This window comes from Halichoeres trimaculatus, unplaced genomic scaffold (genome assembly GCF_033239565.1).
Source record: "Halichoeres trimaculatus isolate MK-OKI-2021-1 unplaced genomic scaffold, fHalTri1.1 fHalTri1_scaffold_13, whole genome shotgun sequence".
Taxonomy (NCBI): domain Eukaryota; kingdom Metazoa; phylum Chordata; class Actinopteri; order Labriformes; family Labridae; genus Halichoeres; species Halichoeres trimaculatus.
In genome coordinates, this window is record NW_027437191.1 from 12,885,740 (window position 1) to 12,908,086 (window position 22,347).

Here is a 22,347-nt window from a genome sequence, read left to right on the forward strand (position 1 = left end):
ACCGCTCCTCCCCTTTCAATTTGATTGGTTCACTCTAGCTCCACAGCTCCCCCAGCCGTCACTACGCGTAACTGTATGCACCTGCAAACGTCACCCTTTGTCCAGCATCAATATTGATACAAATATTTTGGTATATTGAGGTTTGTGATTTTAACAGGACTGCAAGGAGATCTCGGACTTTTTCATGCACCACCAGATTTTTTAATATTGCTTTTACATTCTCAAAATATGCATCAAACCTGAGTTATTCTAAACATTTTATACGCCTTTTAAAATGCTTAAAGATAACATAAGCAGAAGCCTACAGCTCTGAGTACTGCTAAATAAATCTATTCAAACTAGTATTCATTTTGCATTGCTCCCTCTTTGGATGTTAGGAAGAACAGGAAAAGCTCTGATGGAGTACAAATGACAAAAACTCAACAACCATTTTTTTCCACTGTGAGCACATTACCAAGATTGGGACAAGTGATAGGGAAAAGCATTGAGAGGGAATTTCAATCAAGCCGACATATACTGGAAATTGATTCTCATAAGGAGCTCTGGTACCTGGACCCGATCCTTACAACTTTTTACAAAGTTTTCTACTCAACTCTAAAATAGCTACTTACCTTGTGAATTATCTTTCCTTCTTGGAAAAACATGGAGTTTACTCCATCTTCTCAGGTTCCAAATGCTCCTTTGTTGTTTTCTCTATGGCACCATGTTACACCCACAGGTGTTTTCACTTAAATGATATCTAGGTGAAGATTGTCTCTGTGTGGACCTGTACAAACTTTTGGACTGACATCGCCATGGATCAATTATTTAGAGGATAGAGCAAGCTAATTGACTTCATTGATATAAAATGTTCAGTGACCCTGCATTCACCCCATTTAGCCCCGCCCATACACCTGTATGGTTGTAGGTGTTTTAAAAACAAAACCCTGTTTTTAGATACTTAAGTCCATACACACTGGGAAAACCTGATGATGAGTGCATGAAACTGTGAGACTGGGGTTTTTCAGAAATCTTAATTTTGGCAAGAGTTTTCAGAAAACATTGGTTTTTAGTGATGTCAAACTGCACTTTCGTGTGGATGACAGGACGTACAAATGTACAACATATACAGAGGTATAAAGTTTCCCAGATACCTGGCTGTGTGTGGATATGGTCTTAGTTGCAGGGTCCTGGCTCTCTGTCATGGCTGACTAAGACATTGTTGATCATTATTAGCATTTGGGACATGCTGTAAAACTTAGTTTCTGGCATAGTTTAATTTTTTTTTCTTTAGCAGACAGGATCCAGGAGACAGAGACTGAACAGACTGCTGTAGAAACTCAGTCCTGGACCCTGTGGAGGTGGAGGCTGGCTGAACTGGAGAATGATGGACAAGCTGTCAGCATCTATTTTCTTATGGACCTTTTTGCACTTGTTTTCTTGATTGCTGCTGTGACTTCTGAATTTCCACTCGGGGCTTAAATTAAGTATTTTCTATTCTATTCTATTCTGTTCTATTCTATTCTATTCTGTTCTATTCTATTCTATTCTGTTCATTCAGTGTTAAGAAAGTGAGCAGAACTGGTGTTACAGCCTGTTGCTCTACTGGCCGTAATCTTTTCTTCTTATTATTATTTTTTAATTGCACCTTTTCTGTTGTTTATATACTGTAGCCATTAAAGGCTAATCAATTTGTCCGGTTCCTCAGGGAAGTTGCAATTAGACAACAATGTCCAGAAAAAAGCTGTTATTAGTCCCAAGCTATCAGTAAGAACAGCAACAAAGAGGATAATTGGGTATTGACAGACGAGAGTGGAAAGCAAAGACAGCATGCAAGACCACTCTCCAATTCCCTCTGTCATCTCAAGGCTCTTATTATGTTGTTTACTCACCAAATAATCAGGACTGAGCTGTACAAAAACAAACGTATTAGGAGTGAAGATAACATGTAACAAGCTTGCATCAAATGAATCCAAAACTTTAATTGGGAGGATGTTTACTGAGATTTTGTTGCTCATCATAAGGTTTAACAGACGGATGTCTTTTAAGCTTGTGGAGCTGAATGTGGTAGGTGGAAGGGGCATTATTTCAAAGCATGGGAGACTGTTATTCTTCTTCTGGTGTAAACTGATGCTAAACTGCTTGTTGAGACTCAATTTCTTAATTATGAAGAATCATATCAGGAGGGACAGGTGCTTTGATAGCACCGTGAGATTGGATGAAATTTATTTTTGATACATTTTTTCATGACAGTCAAGAATCACATCTCTAGTTTCATATATTGGTATGGATTGTCTGGAGATCCTACATTTAACCATAGCTGCACTGTTTACATGTGAACTCAGCTGTTAGCAGCCTGTAGCATGACAATGCTAACTGGTGTAAGGCCAGTTAGCAAGGTGAGGAGAAGGAGGTGAGGAGGACGTGCTGCTTTCCAGGGTGAGCTAATTGACCCGTCCTTCCATCCATTGTTATTGGGAATGTAAGATATATCGCCAATAAGCCACATTGATAGAGCATCACCTGCTATAAGCAGACAGGATCTAGGAGACAGAGATGGAGCATGACTGAAGAAGCTCAGTCCTGGACCCTTTAGAGGTGGAGGCTGACTGAACTGGACTGTCATCATATGTTTTCTTATGGAGCTTTTTGCACTTTCTATACACTTTATTACTTTTGTTTTCTTGATTGCTGCTGTGACTTCAGTTTCGTTGTACTTGTTACAATGACAATAAAGTTCCATTATTTTTATATATACACATAAAAATAGAGATGATATATATATATATATATTACTGACAACTTTCAGTAACAAGCAATATAAATATATTTACATATACATACATGTATATTATGTTCCCACTTATTCAATATTATCAGAATTAAAAAAAACTGAATTATTAGATCAGCATTAGCACCCCATCATCACCCATCTGATTGAGTCTCAGGCCTCTCTTCCTTTCTGACTGTCTGACTCAGTGGATTTTGTAACCATGAGCCAGCAGAGGCCCTGGGTCTATGTGGAAGACAACAGAGGCCATCTGTTGTGTGTATGCCTGTTTTTTTCACTTTTGGTGCCCTGCCACAAAACTCTGCTGCCAACACCCAAGGGTACCCATGTGCACTGTGCTGCACCTGGGGATCGGCTCACTGAAGCACCTTTATTTTCTACTGGCCCTGTTGGGGACGCCTGTATTCTGCCAAAGCACAGACACAAAAGCAGCCGTGTTTGAAAAGAGCTTTGTTGTGGGAAGAACATTACACAATCGCCATTAACCTTAATTGGAGCATCTCCGAAGAACACAGGAAAAACTCGCAGCCCTGTGAGATAGCAGCGTTGGTCCACAATTATAAAAAATAAAAGGATAAATGTAATGGAAACTAAGGTCAGATTTTTTTTTATTGAAGGTTTAAAAGATTTTTTTTCTTTTCAGGAACTGATGAGTCTGTGAGGACAAAGTAAAGACACTTTATTGGTTTTATGCTCTGACAGAAAACTAAGACAACATAACCTTTAAGGGTAAAAACTTATATTCACAGTCTGCGTGGTGAATTGGGTATAAATGTCTAGAGAAGACTATTTTGATTCTTTTCAAAAAATATTTTATTATATTCCAAGGTGACCCTCATTAAAGTCTTTAGTTTATCTGTCCCACAGTATTAATATCAGTATTTCCCATCCATCAGAATAAAAGCCCACCATTGTCCCATCTTAAATTCATTATCCTGCACTGATATTAACTCTGGTAGAAATATGACTTAAGATCTCTGTGTCATCAGAATTAACTAGGGCAGTGGGTCACGGTCTGTTTATATTGAGCTGCACAACAATGATTTATTACATTTAGGTTAAAAATTGGATCAATAATATACACAATCCCTTAGAAGTTTAGTTTTGAGCATAATGTTTTTATTTGTCTCTTTTTTCCTTCTTTTTGGACAGGAAGCTGAGATAACAGTCAAATGCCACAAAATACAGGATAAACAGTTGTAAAAGAGTATGCCTCTTTAAACTTAAAAGCTAAGTCATGGCTTGGTGGTATAATAAGCTGTGAACACAAATGATTTAACTCCGACAGAAACGCAGTTTGATTTATTTCGAGTTTGTTTTCTCAGTCTTGAAAAAAGTCAGTGGATGTCAACAGCTTTCAGCGTCAGCCTGACAGATTGTGGAAATGCACAGCACTGGCTGCAGAGTGTAAACATGAGATGAATCATTTCTGTCAACAGGCAAAACAAGCAAGCAGGGCAGGAAATGTGGCTGTCTGCTAATCTGGTTTTGGCTCAACTCAGTCATTATATCTTTGCAACCAGTGGTGGCTTTTTGAAAAAGAATTTCTAAATATGTACACCTGATCTCCTCTCTGTCTTAGTCAATGAAACTGTTTTAAATTCGCACTCTGATGTCAAAACAACAACTGTCATGTGACGGTAACACACTAAGTTTGGTTAAAAAGGGAGCTAACTGCTTTCACTCTTCTAATCCCTTTCCTTTGTGATCTGTTGGGAAAACACGGCTTCAGCATGATCAAGACAAAAGAAAAAAGGCTGTGCTACCTTTTTGTAGAGGTTGTCTGAGAACTCCTGATACAGTAAAAAGGCTCCCTCTTGCAAATGCAGCTACTTGCTCTGTTTCCATCGTTTAATTTTTCATTATGCAATGTTGATTTAATCATTATTGCACAGAAAACAATTCAAAATGTTGCCTGTTACCCCATTTATGAATTAATCTTGATATGTGCAGAAAAGCTGAATGCAATGGTCCAATGATACACATGGGTAACCAAATCCTGGATGGATTTTCAAGTTGTGGGAAGGTCTTAGGTCTCCTGAGGAAGCAACAGCCAGCAGTCAATAAGTAAGTTAATCTATTTGATGTGTCACTCTTTGCTCAGTCATTTGGATCCAGCCTATCACTAACTGTGGTGACTGTGAAGATATTCTGGCTTAGTTTATTAGTGTTTAAAGGTCTCAGCCTAAAAGAAAAACAGCTGAACACTGATATGTTTTTTGTAATTAGGTTCTTAAACACCTGAAAATATCTCCTGCAAGTCTGAGTTTGTGTGAAGAAAATTTCTTACCAATACTTTCTTATCATACTTGGTCAAATTATTCAAAAATAAAAGTATTTAGTTTCTAGTAAAATTGTCAATTATAATCATTGCTTTGTGCTTTTTCACTGGAAGCTATCTGCAACTTTTTTCCCTTCAAAAAAAAAAAACAAAAAAGCATATAAAATATTTGTTCATGGTTCATAGTTACGATTTGTTTTATCTTAACCAAAAAGCAGAATCTGTCCTGCTTTTCACATTTCACCCCATGGGTTGTGGTTGTATTTTCTTTGCTTTAATAACAATCATATTTAAAATACATGAAACACATCCTGTACATGGGATTCAAAGACATTAGCAGACACCGTTTTCTGAGCTTTGTAGAGATCAGTGAACTATGAAAGGCTGTCTCATAGCCACTCTCTTGAACTCAGTCTATGAATGACAAGAGAATCACATATAATTTTTCTTAAGTGTTCATTTTTTTCCTGAGACCTTAACTCGGTTTTGCCCCACCTGCAACAACTGTTGCCAAACCACTGTTGCCTATCATTTTCTACTCATGATTAAAAATCTCAACATTACTAATGTAACTTTTTACACTTAATGCTAGTAGACAACTTAGGAAAAGAATCTGGTTTATAAAAAATAGTTTCCAAGTGGTTCCGGTCACATGACATCATCTGCTTCCTGCTGCAGTGAAAGACATCACGGATGCAAATCGTCCTGAAAAGAGCCATTTTTTAAAAATAAATTTCTTATGATCCCCACAAAACATATTTATAATTATTTAATCATTCAAGTCTTTGAAGTAACTCTCTACCAAAAAATTGTATCTGGGATAAATATTATTTTGTTCATGGGCTTATTTCTGCGAGTGGCAACAAAAGTTGCCAGTGGGCACATAGCTGGTCAAAAACTAAAGGAAAACACTGCCCACAGGATTGCTTATAATTTACTTTAGGTGCAATTTTCTTGATACACGAGTATTTGCCATAGCCAATGCCCACACCTACCACCCCCCACCCCCACCCCCACACCACCTTTCTTTTAAAATGTAATTTGACAATATTATTATTTCTATAATGTTATTGGTATTATATGTCATCATAAAATCCTATTTTTCTTAAAACATAGTACAAAATGGAAAAAATAAACACATAACATGATTCAGAGGGACTCAAGTGAAAAAACCACATGCCTTGTAACTCTGAAAAAAAAAGGGCATACATGAGTCAAATAGTCCCTGAATGCGCACTTAACTCTAAAATGTGCTGGATTGGGTTTTTCTGAGTTTTGGATTTTCTTGTATGTCTTGGGTTTCTTGGTTCTTTGTGTTTCTTGTGTTTATCTTTGTTACTCTTGGTGTATGTTCTGTGTTTCAGATTTTTTTTTGTCCTAAGTTTGTGTTCCTTGTGGTTCTGGTTCTTGTCATGTGTAGGTCTTTTTGTGATTATTTTTAGTGTTTCTGTGTTTTGGAGTTACCTTGTCTCTGTCTTGAGTTTCCTTGTGTTTGGTTTGGTTCTCCTTGTGTTTCCCTCCTGTTTGATTGCTCCTCATGTGTTTCACCTGTGTCTTGTTTCACACCTGTGTTAATTACTCCCCCGTCTATATAGTCTCTGTGTTTCTTGTGCTCTCTGTCAGTTCATCATCTGCTGTTACCCTGCGTGTTTATCCCGGTGTTCTGTGCTTCTGGTCTTTCGGTGAGGGTTTTTTTTTTTTTTCTTTTGTTTCTTTCTTTCTTTTGTTAGAGTGTTTGAATTTTTCAGTTAAGTTTAAGTAAAAACCTCTCTTTTGTTAAATCTGCCTTTGGGTCCACCTCGTTTTGTTTCCTGTTTTTCTGGAGTTTCATGACATAAATCTCTCTCTTACCTGAAGTTATCTTCTAGAGGGAAATTTCTACCCTTCAAAGTTAAAACTGTGTTTTCAGATTACATTAAGAATAAAATTCTTCAATAGATTTAAGACCGAAGGTGGTATTAATGCTATTCTGCTTAAGGAAGTTCACATCCATGCTGTTGTCCTTGTGCATTGATAACTTTCATGCAGTGCATCAGTACCAGGAAATGGGAGAGAGGAAACACTATGGGCTCTAATTTCGTGGCGCAGCGCAGGGGGCGCAAGCCTGGTGCAGCCTGCGCAGTGCTAATTTCGTGCGGCGGACCTCCGTGCGCTGCCAATTTGACAATTTGGTAGACCATCTTTGCAGAGATGGGTATGACGGCGCGCCAGGGGGAGTTGACGGCGCACCAGGGGGAGGTGTCAGCAGATTCATGTTGGCTCTGACTGTCTCCGCTACCAGCACTCTCTCCGCGGTGCTGTAGATCAGTCAGACCAATCAGACCCTGTGCCTCGGCCGCAGGGCATTTAAAGGCGAGGAGAGGCACTCATTTGATTGGTGAAAACAGCGCTCGGCTGTGTTAAACCCACTTACGGTTTTTCTCCTCCCTCTCTGCCATTTGCGTGGAGGGAGGCGTGGACGCGCAGCTCTGCGCTCATCAGCCTTCATCTGCGCCTGGACTGCGCCTCTCTTGGCACTGCAGGAAACTTGCAAAGTGTGCCGGTCACACCCTGTGCGCACGGCGAAGGCCGGCGCAGGGCAGGTGCGCGTGCGCCTGCGTCTGGTCTACGAAATTAGAGCCCTATGTTTTAAGTGGGGGGTTAGTGGTATAAAAGAAAAATTGTAATTGTAAGTTTTTACGGACTTTAAAGAGTCATCTCAGTGCAAACTTTCTCACTTGATTTGATCTCAATAAGGATACAGGTTTTATTTTAATGGATAAAATACATTTTTTTTGTTTCGGCACATGAATTCATTTACTACCAGTCCCTGAGAGCTTTTCTAATTTCATCCGTATGCCTTCAGTTTGACCTTTTTTCAATAGCTGAATTATCCACAGCTGATCTCTTATCTCTCAGGACCATTGGAGAGAAGCACGAGTCTCTGTGGAGTCATTTATCTGTTCTCCAGACTAAAGATTACTCTAATGAAGCTCTTGATGCAGATTGTTTCACACATGACTGGGTTATTTTTGTTCTCAGTCTTTATGAGTGAAAGCACGGCTGATTTTGTTCTTGTTACAAACCGATGGAAAGCTCAGGAATTTCAGGGCCAGATTTATGGACGTTTTTGTTTCATTTTCAGACTCTAAGTCACGCCACATTCATCAAATGTTATTGTTTCTGCAGGTGCAGACGGCAAAACTCTGAAGATTTGATTTGCATGTGATGATCATCCTCATCCACTAGAGACCAATGGTTGGGTAAGCTAACATAAACTCAACATGTTATGTTCTAATAAATGTTTTATGCTGGAGACAAACCACCAAGTGTGGCCCAAAAGCGCAATAAGATAGGAGAGTCAGTCATATTCTGTCCTCATTGTTTCCTCATTCCCCCTTTTATACTTTTGAGAAATGCAATATTCATATGAGTTCTGACTCATTTAATACTTCACAGTTATGGGAAAAAAGCGATTAGCTGTTTGATGCTACCTACTATCCCTGATGTGCAACACTTAATCCGTCATCACACTGTGCTGTGTGTGTGTATGTGTACATGTCCTGTGTTGTTGGTCTGCATACATGTGGGGTGGATGGACTGAATTATTTGCTATGGTGTCATTACTTCTGCTTCATTTTCCTGATGTGTCTAAGAAATGGACACATGATATGAAATGACTCGTTAGCTTCGTTCCTCTTCCTGTGAACATCTCACAGTCTGTCAGCAAGTAAAACCAAACCACCTATTACACCAGCAGTGCATACTATTTTGGCCCAAATTCAGTGTGTAGTCGGCAGTCTGCGAAAACTTGCAAAATCTGCGATATGCCAAAAATCCCTGGATGTCCTACTGATCCAGGAAAATTTCTCAGTATGCAACAGACCAGTCTACCTGGCATACTGTTTCCCACAATGCATGGCGCTAACGTTGTTTGTCTATGTGGACCAAAGGTTTTGGTGAATTACTGCCATCTACTGGAATAGGTCAACATTACAACTACAATACAACAACACTGACACTAGATGGTCTGTGAGATATAAGTGAAGTGAATCTTGTTACTTCCACTTATAAAAGAGGCGTTTACTTCTACTAACTCGTTAAAGTCCACATAAACCATTAGTTCACTTTTTTTTAAACCATACCTAGATTATATAAAAGAGGTTTTCCATCAGCTGCAAAAATAAAAATCCCTTCCATAAACAATAGAACTTTTGGTGTAAGATTAAAAATCAAATCTGATGATTCTGCCATGGTATGATTGACAAAACACCTAAAATGCCAAGATCTACCCAAAGTTTGTGTTGTACATTCACAACCAAAGCAAAATAAAATCCATCACCTGTAGCTCCATTTTCCCAAATTGGAAACCAGAGTCAAATACTACGAGATTTCCCTGCAGACTATGGACTGCAGATGAAATGGGGATACACCCGAGAATGTTAAAAGGGCCTCTGTTAGGAAACTGATTCCAGCAGAAGACGTTTTGTCTTGTTATCACATACCAGAGAAATAATGATCATCATGCTGCGCTGGATTTGTAGAAAAATCTGAAAGTGTTGCAAAATGAGGATGAAAGGAATTTTCCTTCTAAAGATTGGAGGGAATGCCAATACAACTAAGAGGCTATCTATTTTGAGCGTTAGCAACAAGTTTTATATTTCTTTAACAGCTTTAAACGGCAAGGTAACATCACAGCCAGTTTCCATGGTCAGATTCAGCAAGAGTGGCTTTGAGGTGTTATAAATGGTCTATTCATTAAAAACTTGACTTTGACTCTGCTTGATCCTTTCCACTGTGGGTCAGATGGAGACGTTACACTGCAGAGTGAAATATATTTATCTGCAAAGACAGAGCATCATGATGAGAGTTCTGCTGTGCTCTGTTTGTGAAAGACGTCTGGTGCTCCTGGCCCTGCGCGGCTCTAAATCTCTAGCCAGGCTCTTCCCCTGTGTTGTGCCCAAATGATGGAAGAAATTACCTAACTGTATACGATCTGCAGAGTCCTTTTCTACTTTGAAAAGATGCCCGAAGACTCGTCTGTTCAGGAAACACTTAAGCACTGAGGGGCCATTTACTCGTCATTGGTTTTAGGGTGAAACGAAAAATTTTGTTGCTTTTCAGTCTTGCATTTACATGGGAACTGCGTTTTAGCTGACCTAAAATGCAAAAGTTTAAAAACGGCCTCATAGTGGATTTTCTGAAACGCTGCCGACACCGTTGCCATGTACACAGTAAGTGGTAACAGCCGGCGTTTTCAGTGGAAACGCCGATGTCATGCTCCAAGCGCATACAACAGTACAACAGCACCGTTTTTAGGATCGTCGCAGACTACCTTGTGCTTGTGCTGCTCAATCTGCTAAATCTGCTGACTGTCTTTATACAAAATGTGCATCTGTTGCTCCACTTTTTTTCTTAGTATTCTAAGAGTACTACATCAGATGATCGGTTTAACTCTACTTTGGTGGAGATCTCCCTAAAGCGGCTTCTGTACAAGACAGTTATAGCACCACCTATAGGCCTGGCACTACAGCGTTTCCAGTCCAGTTTTCTGTGTAAACGCAGATTTTTTTCACTGCATTTTAGCGTTTTCAGATGAAATGTTAACCTGTAAACAAGGTCTTCATCTGACCCTTTTCCTCCTTGTCCTCAAGGGTAGAATGAGTCAGTAGGTCTAAGACTCAGCTCAGCTGAAGTATTTTGTTGCAGCAATTAATGTGGTATGTTGGCTAGAGTTTTCTACATTATTAAAAAAAATAAAAATAAAAAAATCCTGTATTTAATGGCAGCACCTGCAGCCAAATAACTTGTAGCACTGTTGCTGCGCTAGCTAGGTTTTTCCTTCTGTCTAAATTCTTGCTTGTGTTGTACGTTGCTTTGGACAAAAGTGTCCTCTAAAGGAAACTGTAGAGCTGTAAAGCCAAATCCCAGCAGCAGGAGTAATCTAGTTAATGATTTGACCTATGACTCGGCCTCCATGAGATGCATGTTAGATATTGTCTCTGCTGCTTAGAGCAATCAGGTGTGCTGGGGGGAGGTAAAGGAGAAAGTTGTGCAAACACTGGTTGTAACATGTGGTTATACCCTCCTAACATGGACAGTGATGTATTGTCCTCTGCTCACCCCTGCAGTGATAAAGACTTAAGACACTGCAGGGGGCTGAACCGTGGTAAAGGGGCATAAAATTCTAACCCGCACACACAGCAGGGGTTTGAGCATTCTATCTTATACAAGCTTTTGAGGCTAATATCTATGAATGGACATGCTGGCACTTTCTAAAGGGCTTCCAGTGTTGATGCATGCTTTGTTTGTCCTCCAGGACTGAACATAACAAAGAAGAAAGTGTTAAATTTTAGTGCTCTAACTGAGAAGGGAAGAAGGGCACGAATTACACTCCCATGTTTGAAATTGTTATCAGATCTTTTTTTTTCTGCTCTAAAGATTGAAGTTCAGTTTTTGCTCGTTAAAAGCTTCAGTGCTGCATCTCTATAAGCCAAAAGCGATGTGAAAAGTTTGTGATTTTAAAACCATTCCATCTTTTCAAACAGCAGATTGCTGCTTTAAAGATCTACAAAAGGCCCCTAATTTACTTTAAATATCAGATTTCCAGAATATATAAAAAAAAAACATCACAAGTTACACAAGCTGTAGAAAATGTCCCTTGGCCTTCAGAGAAAGATGGAGAAAAAGAGAGGAAATTACAACGTTTTTTCCCTTAGATTTTACATTGGATCTCCCACTCCCACACAAATGCTCAGTTTTGATTTTTGTTGAGACTGTCTGCCTGAAGTCTGGAACCCAGAGACGACATCAAACGCTGGAATTTTCTCTCTTGTGATGCTTTGCCAGACCTTTACTGCAGCTGCCTTCAGTTGTTGCTTGTTTGTGAGTCTTTCTGGCTTAAGTTTTGGCTTAAGTAAGAGAAAAACATGTCTGATTTGATCGAGATCTGGTCATAGAACTGGTCAATGCAGAATCCGAGCAGAAAGTATGCTCCCATTCACTTTAGAATTCACCTCTGTTTCAGTCACATTGTTGATAAACTGCAGTTACCCAGTGACATTGGGAGCCATGCATGCACATGCCGTTATACTGCCTCCACCATGTCTTACAGAAGGTGTGGTGTGCTTTGGATCATAGGGCGATACGATTCTTCTCCATACTTTTGTCTTGCTTTCACTCTGGCACAGGTTGATCTTAGTCTTATACATGATGTGATTACCCACAATGTCCACATGAGCAGCATGGGTAATCACAATAAGCCCATATTGATTAAAAAACTGTAACCTGAATGTTTTCATAAACAGATAAAATATCAAAACTTGTGACACTGTCCAAATATTTTGAGCTTAACTAGATTAACAGTCAAGTGTTACTGGGTTGTAAAATGTCTTTTATATCTTTTTTAAACCCAAATTTTGGGAGAACCAGTTCATCCTGAGGATGTAACACCTTGAGATGGCTGAAAGATGTTCAGCATCACCAGCTGTCCATCTATCCATCTCTTCATCCTGGAAACCTGTCAGCTGTGGTTCTTCTGAGCCCTCTGTTACTGTCATTTCCTTTTTGGTGACAAAGTCCTGCAGCCCGATGATATCATGTAGAGATTTCAGGGCTCCCAGTGAGTCTGCCACATCAGCTTCTCCCCATCTGAGTGTCCTTGTGCTGTGTGGCCTCCATGTAAAATATTGTAAAGATGTAAAGATTGATAATAATACTGTGTGTCTGTGCTCTGGACTTGACAAGATGTCATGACATGAAAAGCTTTGAATGTTACCAGATGCAGCTTTTAGATTAATTCTCCAGCAGATAACACGTTGTTACTCCAAGATCTCAACATCTATTAAACAGGAAACAGCTTTGACTTTTTCCTAAGGAACAGAGGTTTTTATTAAGTTCACTGAACCAGCCACAATGATGCAGAGATGCACATTTTGCAAAGAGCTTGTAGGCTAGAGTCACAAAGTTCCAGGAATTTTCAAAGTTGGAAACTTTTCATGGTAATTTTAAGAATGTAGTTTTAACTGCATTTACCTGGTCATGCACATCTGAAGTTCTACAGTCCTACAGTTAAATTAAGCAGATACTTCTGTCCCAAGCGACGTACAACACAAGCAAGAATTTAGACAGAAAGAAAACCTAGTTAGTGCCACCAAAGTGTTACAAGTTATTTGGCTGTAGGTACTGCCATTAAATGCGGGACTTTATTTTATTTTTTTCATGTAGAATAATCTAGCCAAGTAACTACAATTAATTGCTGCCACAATATACTTCAACCTTCAACAACATTCAGTAATTAGTGCTGAAAATTCATTAAGTGCTGGGACTAAATATATGTACACAAGTATAAGAGGCGAAGGCTCAGCTTAAGTGCTCAAGTGTTCCCTGAACAGATGAGTCTTCAGACATCTCTTAAAGTAGAAAGGGACTCTGTGGATCATATAGTTAGGTAACTCATTCCACCATTTGGTAACAGAGGACAAGAGTCTGGCTAGAGATTTAGAGCCGCGCTGGGCTGGGAGCACCAGGCGTCTTTCACAAGCAGAGCGCAGTGGGCCAGACCTGGATGGTAGACCTGGATGTGGGATCCCAGGTAGGAATGAACCGTTCTTGTTAATGTTGTGTAAGTCAGAAGAGCTTTAAATACATTTATAAATATCAAACTTTTTGTTTGTTATAAACAGACATGCATGCACACTTCTTATGCAATATTTTCAAATGACATTATAGATAAATTTTCCCCTGAGTCCAACTGTCATGGATATAGGCATAAATATTTGTCACAGGCAAACCTTTAAAGATATGCCTGATACCAAATTTGTAAATGACACTAATCAGTGTTCAGAACGTTTAAACTTTAAAACAGACAACAAAAACCATATATGGGGAAAAAATAAAAGAAGATTCAGGTATTAACAATAGGCTAGACATATTCCTTTTGTCTCCCCAATACCCCACAAAAAAGTCCCATTTAAAAACTAGAGACCGATGATGATCAAATGTGCTTGGAATTGCATGGTACACAATGGAACCTGCGTTCAATCATGGTGTTTCAGCTAAGATAATTTTTGAAGAACTCATTCAAGCTGATAACAAATACAAACAAACAAAAAATGAAAACAAAACAAACAAACCCTGCATATTTCTGATATTACTATTTCTAAATGCCTACTATAAAAACTTCTCTTTAACCTTCAGAACATCACCACTCTGAAAGAGGATCAACTTTTTCTGCTGAGAATTTCCCAACAGGTCAACGGGCCTTCTGGTAGATGTGCTTTACTCTGGTTTGATTATGTGTATTGTTTGCCGAATTTATATGTGGAAAAGTTCCAAGTGTTAACATAAGCCTTAATGGCCATCTGCAGGGAGCAACAGGTCATGATATGTCTCTTTCAGTGCCTATGAAATGTCCTTCAGATGTTTTATACTTTTCATATCCCTGATATCGCACACAACTGAGGTTAATTTACTTTAACTAGAAGTGAAACACTTCAAGTGCATTTTCCCCTCGAACAGAGCTTAAGAGGCTGCTGTCATGTCTGTGAATGGTTACTGCAGAAGTGTCTGAGCAGAGATGAGAGAGCTCAGACAGACATTAAGGAGCTGAATGATTACTCACATGCTACAGGTCATTTGTTGTAGCTCTTCAAGTAGCTGAGCTCTTGACAGTTAAGAATTGTTCTTCAGTTTGTATCAGGTCTGAATGAATATAAAAAAGATACAGTTAAACTGAGAGAGAGACAGTGAGAGATGATATAAGGCTAACAAAATGGAATACTTACGAAACGATAGGACTTTTGTTCACAATATCATGAAAAGGATTCACATTTAAAAAAAAAAAAGTCTTTCTCCCCCTGATGCTTGTCTTTTCACTTTACTTCCTCAAAGGACCGGTTCTTATGTCTGACTGGCATACCTTATCAGAAGGAGGATCATTGACAGTATTTTCTCAAACTCTGTTGCAGAAACTTGTCGGGCAGGGCAAACACTCTGAAACAGGTGATTTGACGCCACCTTTTTGTAGTTTTGATCAAACCAGTAACTTTTCTGACACCTCCTGCTTAAAACCCAAGAAGTCAGAGGGATCATGAGGCCCTGCTTTGATGGTCTGTATTCATACTGAAAATCAAGATCAAGCAAGCTTTGCCCTTATGCTCCATGGGAGGTTTCCATCCTCCCTGAGCTAGCCTTAGCACACCTGGTTTATAGTTTGACAGGTGTACCGCCTCAGTCAAACTCCCCATTTGACACTGTCCCCAAAGCATTAGTTATGTTTGATCAAAAATAGTTTTTTACGTTAAGATGGATGTGAGTCAAAGTTATGTCCTAAGGAACCACAGCTTCCTGTCCCCTGACAGGGTGTGAGGAGACACACTGATCCAGACTGATACGTGTTGTCAATAGACTGTATAACATATTTACGCAGTCTCAGCGACATCACCTGTCTGATCATGATACCAAGAAATGAAGCCAGTTGGTGTGTGCTTATAGAGAAATTGGCGTGTCAGACCCAAGCTGTTTTTTTAACCAGGCTGTAAATAAGAATTTTCAATGCCGTAGAAGTCTTTTTTTTTTTGGGCTGGATGCTTACACGATTTCTGGTCTTTCTGCAGCCAGTCTTGATGATGGATTCTTGATGAACAGCAACTTGAAGTACTTCCACATAGACTTCATTTTTACAAATTGGATGTTGCCCCTTGGTATCGGCCAATCTGCACTTCACATAACCTTACAAAAACTTGCTGTCGGTCATACAGAACTATTGTATGAATATCCCACATTATCAGCACCAGGCTTCAAACTGAATATTTTCTGGGAGTACCAACAGTCACGCACTAAAATTTAGGCCCTTTAATAGAGTTTACCTGGTTTTAGTTTGTGCATTTTTGAAATTTTATTTCAACATTTTTTATTTTGTTACACCTCTAGTTTCTAATATAGAGCACCCTTGGAAAATGTACATCCCTGCTTTATTTTGGATGGATCTGGAGAGGTTGAGGAGAAGCTCTTCTACATACATACTGACCCTCTGTGGAGATACGGCTGATAAAATACAAAATGCATCAGAGGGCAGTGAGACAGCAGCGTTTTGATCCAGAGGTACGCTTCAGATGTTCCTACAAATTGTATTCAGTTTGTTGATGTGATAACAAATAGAGATTTGAAATCAGTAGATATGTGTTCCCTTTAATCTGACACAAACTTTTTTTCCTGCTGTTCCATCTCATCTCGTCTCTTTTTCGTATATAGCAGCTGTCCGCCTTGTTGCAGCCAAATTGGCTGCTGGTTTAAGTTGTGCTGTTTCCTGTTAGCTGTAATGTTGGCATCTGTCTATGCTGTTATTAAGTATGCATGTTTGTTGTAATAATGATTTGACTTGTACACAGGGTGGCAGGATAATGCAATTTTGTATTTGAAGCAGCTGTATATATAGAGATTTAGAGGTAAAAAATGTCTCGGTGTAATTGACAGTCTAATGGGAGGACAGTCAGATTCTCAAATTTTAGCAGTTGTTTCAGCCAACATCCCTCTTTATCCTTCTCCTCATGTCTATTTAAAAACTCATCGTGCTTTCAGTCTGTTGCTTTTAAACTCCGAGCAGATGTCAAGAATATCCTAAGAAGACTACTGCTTTAAACTGGAGAACAAGGGTATCTCCACTTTTTTGTAGAAAAAAAATTACACATCCTTGGAGAAGGACAAATAAAAAAGAAAGTCATTTTACTTTTGGTAAATGCCAGAGGAAAAGTACAAAAAGTTTAACTTTCTATTAAAAAAAGTAGTTTCACTCCCATGTCCGGCGTCAGTTGTAGCTCAGTTTGACTAACTTCACCTGAAACATGATGATTCTCTTGTCCCTGATGGCAAAAACTGCACAACTTTTTTTTTTAAGCTAAAAGATTCACTTCCACTGAAGTTTGTGACATTCCTGCAGTGATTTCAGCACATCCAGGCTGACAGGGTCACCCACCTGTGAGACTCTGTCCCTGTCGCTGGAATCACTCCCACTGTATGCTGCTCAAAAATGTTATTCTATTCGTATCACTTTTCTCTGTTTTTTTTTTTTTTTTTTTTTTGTATTTACCCTTTTACCAACTGAGTCACTTGTGGGCTGAGAGGAGTCTTTGTTGTTGTAGTTGTGAAGAATCAGTAGTCAGTCTGAACGGAGAAAAGACAGACTGCTCTCCTCAGTGGGACTCGCCTGGCAGTTGTTACCTCTAATATCATCCACTCTCTGCCTGGATCTGGGTCAGCAGGGCCCCTCTGCTGGAACTGACTGTAGGCTATCCTCCTCTACCATCCCCCTTCTCCCTCTTTGTCCTTTTTATTTTATGTTTCTCTTTTCTCCTTTTGGCTCATCTGAATCTGAATTTGTGTCAAGCACCACTGATGAATACAAATCAAGGAAACATGAAATTCTTTCTTTCTCAGAAAACTTGTTCATCTGGGACTTTTTAGCATCAGGTACTGTCTGTTTAGCCGCCTGTTGTTTATTTGACCAGAGAGAGGGTTGGCGCAAAGTTTTGTAGTCAAACTGAAACAAAACTGAAAGTGTTGAAGTTTTTATAAACCTCAAAGCTAACGTGCTCTTCTCTTCATTTTATTAAACGACCTGAGAAGCCAACATATCCTAGTTATTGTTCAGAAAAACTCACTGTGATCTGTTTCAAAAGAGTCAAAGTTTCTATTATTACACTATAAACCTAAAAGATTTTCTGAGTTGAGACTTAATTTTCTCTCCCAGTTTTATCTGGCAGACTCACTGCTGGCTAAATAAAGGCAGCACAGTGGAGTCTGTGTTTCTGAGGTAGAAGGAGAGTGTTATGTGAGTGTCAGAGATGGAGCACAGACCAGCTGTTTTCTGCTACAGGGAAAATGGCAATAATCTCAGGGTGATTTAGTCTGTGGTAGTTCAAGGTGTTTTTAAAACGTCCTCAGAGCAGTTTGTATGTCTGCATAACTTAAAAAAGACAGTGAAAACCTGGGAACAAAGTAAAAATGCCTTTATTTAAACTGGCAAGTCTTCATCTGTTGGGTATAAATGCACATTTCTACATTCTGCATTGAGGACTTCTAAACCTTATTTGTAAAGATGAGTGCCAATGTCTTTTCATTTGTTTTTGTTTTTTATTGCTTCTTTTTTTTTGCAGACCTGTCCCACCTGTGCATATAATTTGAACAGCTTTAAATTCTTAACCTCACTTTTCTATGTAGGAGATGGTATCCTTATCCTTGAGCCCACAGGTGGGTATTTTTAAACAAGAAAGCAAAACATCGCTGAGGAACAAGAATCAGGTAATTGTGTCGGCAGCAGAGCTCTGGGGCCAGGAATGTCAGGACCACATGCTTTCCATCTTCTCTGGGTTTAATGGAGCATGTGAGGGTCAAGGTGAGCTGCCCTGGTTCTGGTCTAGGCTTTGTTCAAACAGTGTCCCATCCTTCTCTGATACACTCAAGGGAACAATTAGCTGCAAATGGAGCAGCTAGAGGGGTTATTGATGACAGACTCTCCTGCAAGCCATCATGTTGGCTTCATTGCTCTGTTTAAATCCTGAATATTACTCAGCTTTCCATAACCTGCCTGTCTGGGGAGTCTCTGGTCAAACTTAATCCAGTTTTGTACTGCAATGAGCTTTTGACTCATAGACATTTCACATTCACTGTTTCTCTGCTTGCATGTTTGTGTCAAACCTTTTCTACGGTGACCCTGGGAGTTCACAGCACTGCAGCTTAAGAGAATACATGCAAAAGGACAAAATAAAACGAATTAAGAAAAATTCTCCATAAATTTGACAACATGTGCCCAGCATTTAGAAAATGTGCTGCAAAAACCACAACACAACATAGTAAAATGCTCTGTAAAAGCACCGCAACACAACTGAAGTGTTTGCAGATGACACTTAAAAGTGATGCACATGTCCCAACACACTTGTTGCCCCAGAATTTTAGTCTCAGCTTTATTATGGTTTTCTTTCTGTCAGTTGTGTAGGAAAATGAGATAAAAGTTTTTGTGTTATTTAGCATAGCATGACTGAAGATGAACATGTGCATCACTTTTAGGTGTCCTCTGGAAACACTTTGGTTGTGTTGCGATGTATTTGCACGTTTTTCTAATATGTTGTGTTGTGGTCTTTGCAACACGTTTTTCTAAATGCTGCACACGTGATGTCAAACTGATATATAATAATAATATATTTTCTCAATTTGCCTATTTTTTGTCTCTTTGCAGTGCTGTGAGCTCTTCAGGCCACCATACTTTTCTCCTTTTACTAAATGTTATCATTGCTCCTAAGCCTCATTATTTCAGAGTTCAAACTTAACTAAAAGCCTTGAATTCACTATCAGCTTTCATACACTGTGACTTTGTGAGGCTTTAGGCTATAGCTTTGGGACCCCTGGCAAAAAATTTTAAGTACCCACTGAAAATGAAAGACCGCCACGACAATGCAGTTTTACCTGCAACCTCTGTCCTACAGGCTTCCTGTGAATGTGGTGCGCAGTTTTCTATTAAGGGGCATTTGAAGTCTCCAGCCACTCTTGGTGCATCAATATTCACCATCACTGTCTTCATGGATCGGACTTTCTGTAACAGATATAACAGACTATGGAAGCCATCCCTTAGCACTCTTTATTTTTCCCCCTTTAGCTCCACTGATTTTACAATACTTAGCACTCTGTTACATCAAGCTGAAGAGAAATGTTAACTAATCCGAGGTCAGTGTTTGGAGTTTAGTGTATCTGATGTTCGATTGGTTAAGAGAAGCACTGGATTGTAGAGAGTAGTGGTAAAATGGTAAAGGCCAGCCAAGAGGCACATGTTACTCAACTGACATTATATCACAACTCATAGCAGGCATTATTAATCAACCAATGGACACAGTTAGCAAAAATGACCCAGAGAAATATGAACAAAAAATCCACCACATTATTTGCTGTTGGTGATCCACTGGCTTTTTCTCTAGTGCCAATATAAAGCTACTCATCTATCCCCACATCGCCATAAAATACTTTTCTTTTAAGATGGGAGGAGAGCTTTATTTGGATGACCTTTTTACTGCTTTTAAAATGGTACCATTCATGTTTTCAGTCTAGATTTATCTGTGCGTAATTTGAATTTGTACCTGCAGCAAACTGCCAGTTATTGCATCTAACATCCTCAATTGACTCCCATCAGTCTGAGGATGAGAGTGGCTTCTTTAACTTAAGTGTGGGAAAAAAAGTGACGCATTTCTCAAACCACAACCTCTGATACAGTGAGAAGTTAAAAAAAGGCTGTTGTGCGTATCATTTCAGTCGTTGAAGTACTCTTGATAATTTTGTGGCAGCAGAAGAGTAAATGTATGTAGCTTGAATCAGTCTTTGATTTGTTCTATCGAGAAGACCTGTGGGGAATCTGCCAATTTAAATAGTTTCCCTGAATTCAGCCATGACACACAGTGTGACATCAACATTTGACGCCCTTGTCTTTGTTTTGCACTGACAGCTGGCTTCCTGTGTGGGGTAAATTCTTTTGCGCTTCTGAACCACCGAACACTGAACAGCTGGAGGTGAGCCGTATGTAGTTCATACTGGATAATGAACACAAAAATAACTGTAGCAAAAAAACGACGTCACACTGTTTTAATTTTTCACAGGTTGCAAGCTGTCTGTTGTTTTGTATGACTCACACTTAACAATGGCTTTCATATAACTGTATGTATAGGTTTGGTATGATGAGACAGATTTATCTGATAAAGAAGGATCTTTGAGTTGGTGACCCTAACTTTTACTTTTAAATGCTCCCTGTGAACAAAGGTGAAGTCGGTATTTAAAGAGGAACTGTTAAATTTTTTGGAAGTCTTGGAGTTATGTTTTATAGAAGTGTCTAAAATTGTATTTTATGATTGTATTAATTGAGACAGTGCAACTTTTTATGTTTGGCGCTTGTAGCAAGGTTAAACTAAGGCACAGGAGGAAAAGTGGAATGGTTAAAAAATCAAAAAGGACACTGCCTAGAGGCAAAAATTAGTTTTTTTTTTCAATTTTTTTTTTTTTTTTTTTTTTAAGGCAAATGTGAACTGGGAACTAAACCCTAGCTTCTCTGAGCTTCTTCACAATGTAGAGGGGATGAATACACTCTTGAGCTGTGGCCCAGTTCAGGGGCTGCAGCCTATGGAGACTGAATTTAAAGACCAATTACGTCATAGCATGTGCGTCGAAGGTTATCTCATTTCAAAGGCTCCTCCAAAATGTGACTGAATGAATCCAGCCTCCTTTTTGGGTGCTGCGAAGGACAGATTTGGTGACTCCTTCTTGGCCCTTAAATATCCCAAGATTCATTGTCTGTGTACACCAAAGATGATGGGCATGACTAAACTCCAGAGCGAGTCTTGTTGTATCCAGTTGTGAAGGATCTCTGGCAACAACTATGTGATTGTATTCCTAAAACATTGAGGACGCTTTTTTTTTTTTACCGTGGAAAAATGTTTTTTTTTTTTTTTTTTTTGGGGGGGGGGGCTCTTTTCAAGTAACATATTGAGGAAAACGGTTATTTATGAATCTTATTATTATTGAAAATTCTAAGTTCATACATGCAAATTCTCTGGAAAACAAACTTACTTGATGGTTTATTTATTTAATTATTCATGTATTTACAGGAAAATCAAACAATACATTCAATCAATCAGTACTCAAAACAAAAGCAGTTAAAACTATAATAGGTTGCATTTTATCGTTTATTTATATATTCTTTTTTTTTTTAAAAATTTGATCTGACATAGCTTGTTGAATTGTTTTAAATGTACATTGTTAAGTCTTACATAAGATATATTTTAAAAAATATGGTACAAACCATCCTGATTTAAATGTAAGGTTTTGGTTAGCGCGTCTAAAAAGTAATGTAAGCCTAACAGGTGCAGGCGGCGCTGCGTGACATCAAGAGCAACAAACAGGAAATGCTCTGTAGACCAGACAGTCTCAATTCTGGCCTTTGCTGTCTTGGAAGGCTACGAAGGCCGGGACACAGCTTCAGGCCATGTCCACACGTAGCCCGGTATCTGAAAAACCTCATATTTTTATACGTTTATGCCTGTCATCCACATGAAACCGCAGTTTTAAGTCACTAAAAACCATGTTTTCTGAAAACTCCGACCAAAGTGAAGATTTTGGAAAACTCTGGTGTCATGGTTTTGTGTGGGCGCCGGTAAACAGAGTTTTCGGTTCGCAAACATCACAGCTGAATGATGGGGGCTCATTCTGATTTGATGGCACAGGTTTTCACATCTGGAAAGCACTGCCAAATATGGGTTTGACATGCCCCAAGCAGCACTTATCT

General features: G+C 39.1%; 1 long non-coding RNA gene across 1 annotated transcript; it reads left to right on the forward strand.

Moving 5' to 3' along the window:
* The first annotated feature begins 6,679 nt into the window (after positions 1–6,679).
* Positions 6,680–14,298, forward strand: LOC141801609 (uncharacterized). The gene is made up of 3 exons (XR_012599417.1): positions 6,680–6,733; positions 8,220–8,293; positions 14,229–14,298. It is a non-coding gene; the product is annotated as an uncharacterized LOC141801609 (long non-coding RNA).
* The last annotated feature ends 8,049 nt before the right edge of the window (positions 14,299–22,347 follow it).